Consider the following 12,926-nt stretch of genomic DNA (forward strand, 5'->3'; position numbering starts at 1 on the left):
AGATTATGTTTTCCTGTCCTTACTAACAATGAGGTAGGCTTGATAGGTACTTCACACCTAGTATAAGCTTCAAATTCTTGGTTGAAAATTAACTAACAATTTAATTTATTCCATGCTCCTAGGTCACAAAGCACTGTTAACAATGGAAATTAAGAGAAATGAGAGATGGGCCAGGCTAAGAAAAATTTCTAAAATTAGTATTTTTTAAAATAACTTATTATGTTTGAACAAATAAATAGTTTAGAATCTTTACCTTAGCTGTCCTGACCATGTCTTTTTATCATGAACAAGTGGAAAGTGGTATCAGTATCTGAGACTTGTGAACCCACCAGTCTTGTGAGTAAAGCAAAGCTTTCTACAGTCTGATATTTGAACACTAAGTAGTTCATTAAATGAACTGTTCTGGAAAAAAATAAATGTTTTGAAGGGGAAAAAAAATTAAAAGCACTAGCTGTCATGGCAACTGATTCCTTGAACTTCCAAAAAAATCAACTATCCAGGCCAAAACCCTTTTACTTTTATTGGACCTGTGACTGACAGAGGACTGTGAACACCCTTTTAGAGAGATTAAACTGTAATCCCTTGTCTTTTGTTGTCCTTCCTTCTCCAATCCTTATTTCTCAAACTACCCAGATTTTGTCTTCAAACTCACTCTTCAATTGCTCATTTTATGAAGAGGGTTTGGAAGTCCATTTAAGTCTGTTTCTGTCACAGATCTCTCCCTGTGCACTTCTAACACTTGTCCTTTTGTGGATCAGTACTATGGAATCATGGTTTTCCAATGGAATTTTGGGCACCAGAATGGTATTTACCAAGGAAATGTATGTGTCATGGAATTAAGCAGTTGGAGAGATGTGGATTGTTATGACCACACAACAAAACACAGCATCACACAGACTCAACCATTCCAAGTAAGAAAAACCCACAAGGGTCCATGGTTTTATTTCTTCTGGGTCAATAAACAGTTCATTAAATGGGAATGTCAGGAAGGACATACTGGAGAAGGAAGTTCCTTTTTGTGTGACACTGCTGTAAAAAAAATCTACTGGAGAAGGAAATTCCTCTTGGTGTGACACTGCTGTAAAAAAATCTACTGGAGAAGGAAATTCCTTTCTGTGTGACACTGCTGTAAAAAAATCTTCATGTACCAACCAGCTGCTTTCTAGGGAATCTTATTTAAGGAAAACAAATAACTCTAACCACATACCACTATGTAGGGCAGTCTCAGAGTTCAGAAATCCTATAAAGCCTTCACTTGTGGACACATCACAACACCGCATTAAAAACTGAAATAAGAATTGGCACTATAGTAGCTAAATGCATATGAATACTTTACCTGTAGATTGATTTTTTTGCATGAGGTCCCTCCAAGCAATCAGAAATTATCAGAAAGGGGGACCCAGGACTAGCAGAGTCAGAGGACTTGAAGGGTGGAATGGAACCAGATTAGCACTGCCAAGATCCAGTAGTAGTCTTGGAGCAGTTTTATCAGCCTCTCAGTTACTCAAATAATTTAAAAAACAATAAAAAAATATTAAAATTGAAATATAAAATAATAGGATAAAAAAGTAAATTACTCATTAATGAAAAGCAAGTATTCAATCAAAAAGTGGTTTTGATGTTGTTTAATATCATATAATGATGAAACATTTTAAAAAAATTTAAAATATACATTGTTCTATCTCAGTTCTTCAAATAGACAAAAGTGGTGAGAAAGCAGCACAGTAAAGTTTGTGTTATGTAGAAAATGGCAATTAAATAACAAATCTGCTACTATAATATTTTTAATTATTTGGTACAATTCTTACTGAACCAGAAAAAGAAGAAAATTTCTTTCCCTTCTCTTATTTATAAAGCATTTACTTTTTTTTCATGACATTGAAGATGCTGTTACTGTTCCTTTTAAAATTATGCAGTATGGATAGTAGCATGAAAATATTCTATTAACATTTTTAAATTAACTCCATTTTTCTGAAAATAGTTGCTTTGAAGAAAGTGTAAAACAGATGAAGGCACTAGTGGGTCATAATAATATTCTATCTAGACACTGCTTATATTGTCAAAATTCAGATTTTTTTCCATTAAAAGCACCCCTACCCATGTCAGGCACACACAGAGTAACAAGTATTGTTATACACAGTATTTAGCCATGGGTGGACTCATTCTTTTGGGAATTATTCACAAAAGTTTTATATATGAATGTGTATATGTATACATGTAATTGGGACAACAAAAAAGTCTCAATTCGTTCATGGAAATGGACATATAAATTATTTTTTTAAAAAGTGCATAAACAACGTTTAATTCTATTAAAACACAAAAAGTATCTGTCCAAGGATGAAGATGTTTTGATTTACCAGAAACAAAAAAACAACACTGCTTCTTGGTCTTTTAAACATAAGCATTACCCAAGGGATGAATTAACTCTGTGTAAATATCTCTGTGTGTATATGTATATAATTAATATTTAATACCATGGAAGATGAACTCTAGTGACTCTTGTTGCAACAGTTTAAGAAATCACTGCCTGCGACTGTTCCAAAGCTGTCCTGGAGGACACTGCCCTAATTGCAGAGTCGTCAGAAGAAAAAAAATGAGTCTGAGCTGCAGCAGCTCCAGCTGCTCCAAAGTCAGATGCCTTTGTTCAGTCCCAGCTTGACCAAGGCTCCATGCACAACTCCAGAGAGGTCCTGGGGACACAGACATCCTTCTGCAGCCCTTACAGGTACACAGCCTGCAGCGGCTCTGTGAGCACAGGCAGCTGAGCTCAAAGGCACAAACAAAATTCTTCACAGCCCTTTTACCACAGCACTTAAAGCAAGCCTCAACATAATTCTGTCCCTTAAAGGTTAACTAAATATACACATAACAATATATATAATAGCATTTTGAGGGAAAATATTATTTTTAAGAAAGGAAGTCCCTCTCACTCCTTTCACAGATTGGACCCAGAAAGGTGTCTAAACTGTACTCTGAGCTTTCTGCACAGTTGATTAGTTATTTATGCACATCTTAGACAGACAGTTTGTGTACATACAGCAAAAATTGCCATTGGTTAGAAACACACAATTATATTCAAATATAAGTCTGAAGTGAGCATTTGAATATGGAAATCAAATGAGCATTGCTCTGGATTTAGTTTCAAAATATGGTCAGGTAAAGCACATTATCCAATTTAAAAACAATATTAAAAATACATAAAATTAAATATAAGGGCTCTAAGATGGCTAAATTTGAAGTAGAGGAAGAGCAAATGGAATACAGAACAGTATGGGATAGTAAGAAAACAAGGAAAGTGAGAGAGATTCACAACCAATGTTTGAAATTTTGTGTTGTTCATTGACAAAAATATTTGGATTCCATTGGCTTGCTTGGGTTTTCTAACCCTTGTGGGTCTGCAGAGCACCCAGCCTGCAACTCCAGCAATCAGATTGTTACACACTGTTTTCTGTAATGTATTTCATTGCTCCGACACTGCTCAGAATAACATAAAGCACTAAAGACAGATTTGTCAGGTGGCACCTACAAGTCAAAGGGAACCCTTCTCTCCAATCACCTCCCTCTAACCTTCATTCACTCCTCACACTCAGGAGTTGCACTAGCATGAGGGAAATATGTTTATGACCTACTTTATTTTAGAAAAATATGTTTGGGAGATGCATAATATTAACACTTTGACAGAACAAAGCTAATATTGTTTCACTTCCTTTCATGTTATTAAAACTGTAAGATGGCAGAACAATTTCTCTCATTCCAGCTGAAGGCAAGTGTAAAAAATAAATAATTTCTTATATAAACTTAGGTTTCTGTTTTTCTTGAAAAATTTTTAATAAGTTTTTATTTGTTTGAGTTGTTTTTACTTTCCACATATAGAATCAATATATTCTTTTTAAAAATCTGCTATTTTCTGTTTACAGAATTTCATGTCACTGCTGGAAAGAATAGACTAATTTGGGCGAAATATTTTAATAATTTAATGGCAAAAAAAAATCTGAAAAATCTAAATATTTCAACCTTAAGATGCAGAATATAGAGCTTTCACATATAGCACTTACATAGGGATTACTGCATCTCAGCTGGGTGTAGCTGTTAGGAAACATATTTCTATGAAGCTATTTTATGCTAACAAGGCTCTGTCATGGGTTTGCAGCACTACTAAAGTTGCCTCAAGCAAGCAATTAGAATTGCAATTAGAATTTCCTTTGTTTTTTCCATTAATTTTCTTTAATGTCTTTAATTTTTTCTTCTTTAACCGCTATTTTTAAATTTGTCCTTTACCTGCTGTCATATTGTAGTATTTTTTTGGCTCTTTTTCGTTTTATAATGCTATTTGAAATCAGAAAAAACTACTCCCTTTTAAAAGCAGGTAGTGAAGAGACTCAGCAAAACTGACTGTTAATCTCAAGCATATTGTGATGAATAAGCATCTTCTGACCAATTAAATATATGAAAACACTATTTTGCCCTGTTCAAAAGAACTATAAAGGGAAATTGTGGGCAGTAGCTGCTATGTGGTATTTCTTTCATTCCATTGTGTTAATTTCAGAGTTTTCAAGATGGAAAGGTGTACTATCGACAAGAGACAACAGGGGAATAAGCTAGAGTGAACATAAGGAATTTTTAAACCATTGATGTGTTCATTACTTGCATTATAATTACATTACTTTATAGTGCCCACCTAAACCTCCAAGTCATTTAAATGGGTCAAGGCAAAACAAGGAAGAGTTCTGCATGGGAAAAAGATCTAGATTATCTAAAATTATAAAATATACACAAAACCCAAAGAAGAGCAGCAGGTCTGATGATAATCAGTATCATCACCAGTCCAGTGATCTCCAGAACAGTCGCAAGGGTTGAGGAAGGTTAACATCCTCATTAGGAGGAGAAAGGTCCTCATCCTAAGGAATAAGGAAGGTCTTGGCTAAGATAAGGTAAGTCAGCAAAGATCAGGATCAGCAAACCCAGGCTAGGACTAAGCCTGATCTTAAATGCAGCTCCTGATCCAAGGGCAGATGCTGCGTGGGTGAAGATCCCAGGTGAGACTCCTCACAGATCTTTCTCACACAGCTCATTTCACGACAGCCTGCCCAGAGCACATGAGAAGACTTTAAAGAAGTATCTTGTCAGCTAAACTGTGAGGATTGGGGCCTGCTGGTGCACACAGGGCCACGGCATAAGTCCTGAAACTCCTGCTGCTGGAGCTCATGCTCCATGTTCAACAAGTCTTGCTATCTAAGACCCACTTGGTTTCTAAGGTGCTGTTTGGAGACAGCTACAAGTGACTCTCCAGGGATTGCCATGACACCAGATGATGCTCTTTGAAGTGCTGCAGTGACTTCACCAGTATTAATTAAACCTGCTTGGTTTAGAGGCAAAGCTTGGTGAAGTATTCTATGGTGTTACACCAAGTGTCTGAACACATTCTTCTGCTATGCAGGCCCCTAGGGAATCACAGCATTTCTGAAGTTAGGATTAAATTTCTAAATGTGTATCTCTAAATTCTCCCTAAAGGTATATTAAGTAAAGTTCATCCCTTGGTAATGGTATGCATCTAGATTCAGACCCTTGCAAAGTGATGGTGCAACACTAGGAATCAACAGAGAGGAGAAAGGGCAAATTACAGCAGGAAGACATGGGAATGTAATAATTGATGTTACATGTTCACATCTGAGAAATTACTCTCTAATCTCAATTTCCACTTGTAGTCTTGTTTTAAGAAATAAATCACAGGAGCATAAAGATTCTAGTTAGTGATAGGTATAATTGAACATGCTTATTGCCTGGTGAGAAGAGCAAAATCAACATCTGCAGTCTTAGCTGGAAACACCTGAACATATCCAGACTTACAGCATTCCAATAGGAGCAACAGAAGAGGCTTGGCACATGGCCCTCAACACTGTTACCATCAACATATGTTTCTATGATATTAAACATAAATCTTATTTAGAGGGAACATTACATTTATCAAAATTGAATTGGCAGCTGAGTGTTTCCTTGCACATGGCTTTTGGGATAGGTGTTGGCTATTTAAATGCTACCAGTGAAATATCCACATATGTTACATATATCCAGAGGTCTCTCCTCAGTCTGTCTGTATCAGCAGTTATCCTATTCCCTTCCTTACTGAAGACCAGAATTGGAAAAGGGAACATGTAAACCTGGGAACAGCACTGAGCTTTGGAAGATATGCTACTTTTGGCTCAGAGCAGTAGACATAATAGAGATATTTTATGTGGCACTGTGCAGTATCAATAAGGCCAAAGCAGGAATTCTGCAGCAGGGAAATACTGGGGATTGTTTCTGAGGATCACTCTCCAGAAACTAGGGAAGCTCTCCAAAATCGTTCCTTTTATCTTTCTGCTCATCTTCTTTGTGCTCCTTATCCAAATAGATAAAACACATCAGTGCTTGCTACCAGATCAGTTTCATAGACATCAATAATATTGAATATTTAAGTTGAGCATGTGTTTTTCTGAATTGGACCACACAACTCTTTCCAGGGCAGAGGAGCTGATTTTCTGCATGCTCAGGAACTCCCCTCTCCTCTGCTCTTTTGTCAGTAGGGGTCACAATTCAGGCAACACCCAGTCTATTGTCTTTGTTAAGAACAATTCCATCCCTGGAAGTGTTCAAAACCAGGTTGGAAGAAGCCCTGGGAAACCCAATCTTGTCAGTACCTTTCCTGCTCATGGCAGAGGGTTGGAAGTAGATGATCTTTAATATTTCTTCCAACCCAAGCCATTCTGGGATTCTGTGACTATAAAACAAAATGTAAAAATACAGAGATCACTTACTTCAGGTATGGGATTTAAAAACTGAGTCAACAATTTTCCTTAAATTGGAAGACATGATTTGACTTTTCTGCATTGATCTACTTAGCTTATTACACATGCACTGTATGAACAGAGAATTTCAGAGTGGCTACAGGTAAAGACATCTTTGGACAGCCAAGACTTGAGAGGCTTCTCTAGTAGCGCACAAACTGGAATCAAATCACAAGAATGTGGAATGGAATCCATATCTTATCCTCATCAGACAGAAGTCTTAATTTGGTGCAATATACTTGATCTATGCAAACATGTGATTAGCATCTGGAAAAAAAAAACTACAACTTTCTCTTATTAAAAAAATATTTGCATTATTTTACCACAGCTGAACACAGTTTTCAGAAGTGTTAGAAACCTTAGCAACAGCAAAGTCTTTACTGAACTTCTGGAAGACTCCAGAATATCTTTCATGGGGTCAAAACTCTTCTTGGGGAGCACAGCTTTTGTGCTACAGCATGTGCATGAATACCAAAATGGGATTTCCTACTACAGAATATAGTATTTTTAGTTTAAGCTTTATCTGATCTTCTGTTTTCAGTGAGTTTTGGCTCCAGTTCTCTTTCATCCATAGAAAAAGCAGCTAATTAGAAGAACTCTGAACACAAATAGATTCAAAGTATTCCATCAGAAGCCAATGACTACAGCTTCTGCCTGATCCAAAATCATCTGCATTTCCTGCTGAATGAAATAGGACACAGAGTGAATATCAAAATAACCAAAGACTAATTTTTTGCAGTTCTGGAAATTAGTGTTTTCAATTATTGAGCAAAGACATAATAATTTACATATTTCTGATTTTTTTTTTTATTTTGGTATGCATGTCTCAAATGATTTTTCATCTAGATAAGTTATTCATAAATGAAAAATGAGTGCCACTCAGTCACACTCAGTTCTTTGAAAGAGAGTTTAGTCATGCATATTAGCATCTACATATTCCTTGTCATCCACAGGCATTAAAGACAAAGCCACTTCTACTTAGAATTCAAAGCTGGAAACCTCCTGTCCGTGCAGTCCCTGCAGTTTCCAATCAGTAACCATCATGAGGAGTTACTGCTTTCCTCACACCTTGCTTTTGGCATGCACGCACCCCTGGTCACTCACTGCTCAGGTCAGAGATCTTGCCATCCTCTTTAAATACCCATACAAAGAGTCCAGCTTTCCATATCTGCAATAAACTACAGGGAGATGTAGACTATAGTAATGAGTACCTTTTCCTGAAAATTGATGTTTAGAAGAGTAATTTAAGATCCTTGTTTATTTTAGAAATTACAAAAATGCATCCTTTTGGATTGATCTCCTAGGAAAAAAACAAGGTGATTGACCCAGTGGGCAAAGAAGGAAAAGAGGAATGTTAGAATAAAGTGTAAAAAATTGTCATTTGTCTTCAGTAAAACACCTAATCCATAAATGGCAAAACCCACTATTCTCATAGCATCTCTAACCAAAAGGTCAACTGCAAGCAGGATGCTAACTGAGTAATCAGCACGCCCTGGCATTTAAAAGGAGTAGCAGAAAAAGGCCTCATTGTTATACTCTTCATAATGAAATCATGGAAAGGCATTAGGCCAAAAATGATTACAAATAATCTTTGCTGAACTACGATAGGTGCAGTTTTTACCGTGTGGAGAGATTAAAGCTGTGTGCAATCACTGCCTGGAGGCTGCACGTCATTTCACATCAATTGGCATGATGAATCTTTTACATAATGTGAATCACAGTCTAATTGTGAGTTTGATTGCATCTACTGTTCTGATCACACAACCTCAGCACATAGAGGCGAGCAGGGAACTGAGCTATTGTACAGAGTTAAAGGAAGAAAGAAAAGCTGTGTAGCATGAAATGAAAGTGACATCTCACAGGATATATATTACCAAAAGTTGCTGAGCAATTTAACAACTACATGTAATATATATCTTGACAATATCAAAAAAGGCAATTAGAGGAGCATGTCTTCCACCAATAGAAATACATCATTTCTGAAACCAGCAGGCTGCAGCTAGGAAACTCAGGATGGAAGCCTTTTTGCCAGAGAAGATGCATTTAAGACAATAAACTCTCCATTAACTGCAATGCAGACAGAATGTAACTCACCCAGGTTTCTTACAAGAGCTGGCAGAAAAACTGGTACTATATGCTTCAAGGATATTTCTAAATATCAGGTTCAGTCATGGATTTGTTGTAAATCATCTTGCAAAATAAAGCAAAAATCGATCCTCTATGGAAATTATATTGCTTCTATTACCGTAGGAGCTGAGGCATACAAAATCCGTAATGTATTTATTTCCCAATACCATTACAACTATTGTCTTCACTTTACAAAAGTGAAATGGAGTATCAATTAATTACGAAACTTGTCCTAGACACTACAGGAAATCTACAAAATAGCAAGTGGTTTTATCCAGATGGTCAGGTAGCAATTCTGTAAGTTAGTTACTGGAAAGTTGCTGAACTGTAGCCCTTGCCTGATTGTCATGGAGCCATCTGGATGTGGGGCACAAGGCATTGTGGCATTCACTACAGAACTATCATACTTCTTTAGTCTTGCAGAAAGAAAAGAGAATCACAGAATCACAGAAACATTTAGGTTGGAAATATTGTTGATCTATCCTAAATTTGTCTGCAGCCCTCTCATCATTTAAATACATTATATGTTTAGGGCCACAACACTTTTTTTCTTTTCTTTTTTTTTTTTTTCTTTTTATCTCATACAGTTTTTATACAAGGCAATCTACTTTTTCACTGAAATTCATTACAGCTAAAGGGAATAATTTCAAACTTGGATTATGCGCAAATGGTTGGTTAGGGGCTTACGCTGCTTAGTTTAATTTTAGGTGATTGTGTAAAGCATTTGAAATGTTCCTAAAAAAATAGATAGCAACAGAAATAAACATAAATGAAGGATTGGCATATCAGTTGACATAAATCATAGCTCCAGTGGTGGAACTATGACATTTTACCTCTGCCAGACAACTGTTCCAAGGATCCTGAAAATAAACTACCACTCAGTGCAGAACTTTGCTGTGCCAGCGATTTTTTCTCTTACAAAGTTGATATCTTAGCTCTAGGATAGGATAGCTCTAGGATAAGCTCTAAATGTTTATGGGGCCAATAAAGGTATTTGCATTAAATTTGCATCTTTTAAAAAAATGAAACTGATCTTGGATCTCTCTACTAGATGCCTCTGCTGGGATATTTCAAAGTTTCTGATGTGCTGACAGTCAGTCAGCACCTACTTTAATGTTTTTTCTGACCCTCTACAGCATATAATGTTATATAATTAAGTTATGCAAATCTGAGTATGGAAGTATCATTGCTCTTTGGGGACTTGGAGTTTATTTGTTAACAGAAAATTGAAACTAGCACATCTCAGTTGACACTACAGTGCACAGTGATGTTTACCTGGAAACTATTTCACAAGAAAATTGAACTATATTTCACCATTTAGAATCTGAATATTTAGAACATGGGACATACAAAATCTGGCAAAGAAGACTTTTCTGGACTTTATGGACTCTTTTTTTTTTTTTTTTTCTGAGATACCTCAAAAGAAATCAGAAACAAAGTCCATTAATGTCTCTTTTGACAGGGTGCTATGAGGATGACTTGAAACCCAAGAAAATGCTCTTATCAAAAAAATCACAAGACAGGGCAAATGCAAAAAGCAGAATTTTTTCTTGCCTCAGACAAAGGGAAGAAAAAATTCTGGAACTGGGTAATTAGACTGCCATATGAATTTCCCCTCATTTGGTATCACAAATATCGACTTCCAGCTTGGGTACTGAAGTTTAGAGATACAAGGAATGTTCTTAAGGTAGAGAACATTGTTGCTACTGATTTCATCAGGACACCAGCACCTTTCCTAATAATTTCATTTTTGCTATCTTGCAAAAATTTGGTAAAATGATGAGAATTGAAAGCAGCTGCCTTTAGCAGGAGCAGAACACAGAACAGGTTAACAGGTAGCATAAAAATACAGGCTTGCCAAAACTTCTGGACTTTAAGAAGGCTCAGTGTTCTCTGAAACATTCTCCATTTTCTTCATTTAAAAAAAAAACTACTACAAAACACTCTGGAAATCACAGAGATGTACCCTTATCATACAGAAAAATCATTTCTGCAAAAGGTGTTAGATGTAAATGCCATCTGACTTGTCAGGTATTGAAGGAAGATTCATAGCTCCAGCTATAAACAAAGTGCACTCATTAATCAGTTTTTAAACACAGAAAAAAGAATAAGACACAAAGGCAAGTCAGTTGCTCATGCCAGATGCCCAGGTAACATATCACATAACTGGATACATCTTGAGCCATTCTTGCTGGCATAAAAGCCATGGAGTTCCTGAGAGGGAGCCAGTCAACCCAGACAGGCTCATTACTGCAGGGAGCATTAAATTAAACAGTGACATAACGAGTCACACAATATCTCAAACTCTCACACATTGATTAGCTGATTACTTAAGCAAAATACTGCACAGAGCTGTGTGTGCCAGTGTGCATGCATTCAAAGTACTACACATGTACAGGTCACTCACATACCACATTAAAGTCAATAAATTAAACATGAATCGTTGGGCACGTTAAATGAATTGCAACCCATAATCATCTAAGTAGCAACAAGGCATTCATTTAACATGGCCTAGATGGATTGTATAAAGAGTTATTAAATAGAACAGGAATACAAATTGCAAGTTAGAATCCTTGGAACTCTTTTCTGGTTGAAGGGATTTTTATAAGAAGTCAGTAACTGAAACTATGCATATGTCTGATATTTTTGGACCTACTTCACTAGACACTGGTTTATTGGGGTAGTTTATATGCAAATCAGATAGCATGAGACTGTAAATTGCACAGCCACGTGGTGATCCACTCTGAAATGTTGTGCCTTGTCTGATATAAAAGGGTGGTAGAATACAGTCAGTTGTGTCAGGTATCTCCACAATTGTAAATCAGGCATATTTAGCTTAACTAAGTAAAGAGGAAAAGGTTTATTGGAACTTATTCTGGAATGCACAACAGTTACTTAGATTTGTTTTATCTTCTTATTCAGAATGATTTCATGATTCAGAGAGAAAAGCTTTAGTTCTTTCAGTTGAAAGATTTACAGTGGAATTCATCTGATTAAATGCAGAGGCCTGCTCTTATCTGAGTCACACCAGTCTTGAGAAATAATCAGTAAAAATCTAGTCACTATAGACTATAAAGTCTAAGACAGAATTTCTCTAACTCTAAAATAGACATTTTAAATACTTCTGATGAATTGAATCTAAAAAAGTCTGTTTCTCTACAATGAATATAAAGGAAGGTGCAGAAATAGCTGTTACATGTGTTTAAGGAAGATGAGGCGACTCTTATTCCTAAAATCTGCTCTTGGCTTTCCTGCTAACCTGCTGTATGGCACTGGAAGCCTAAACACTATTAAAAAAAATGAAAACAAGAATGTTATTTCAGATGTCATTACTCTATTGATGACACCTATTAGGCAATATCTTTCAGGCATCTATAGTTACTCCCAATAACTTTTGATACTCCTCTTTTTGTACTTGTGATCTGACACCCATTCTGTGTGTTCTGCATGTATATTTGTATTTACAAATACAATATATATATATATACATATAAATATATTTATATTTGTATGGCCTTTAAACAATAACGCCATGCAGGATGTAAAGGGACAGAACCTTGGTATCAAATTGTGCCTCTTTGTATAATACCATACGAGTAGTTAACAATTAATTTTTTAACTGTTGGTATCATCTGAGGTTAGAAAATTTTCCTTACAGCTAATGTTAATAGGCCTTGGGCTTTTAAAACAAAAACCACCAAGTTATTCTTCAAAGTGTTATAAAAGAAAAATGGAATGCCTCACTGTATATCCCCAGCTGTACTTGGGAGGTCACAGTGAATATAAATTTCATGGGAAAGTTACCTGAGGATAAGAGCAAAAGGACTAATAAAGAATCCCTGCCTAAATTTACACTTTAAAAAGTGCATAGTGTAGTGGATTGCTGAATTTATTTTAAAAAACAGTCAGCCAGCCAGCCAGCCAACCAACCAACCTACCAACAAAGAAAACCAGAACAAAAACCAAAAAAAAACC

Source organism: Cinclus cinclus, chromosome 1 (assembly GCF_963662255.1).
Source record: "Cinclus cinclus chromosome 1, bCinCin1.1, whole genome shotgun sequence".
In the NCBI taxonomy this organism is placed as follows: domain Eukaryota; kingdom Metazoa; phylum Chordata; class Aves; order Passeriformes; family Cinclidae; genus Cinclus; species Cinclus cinclus.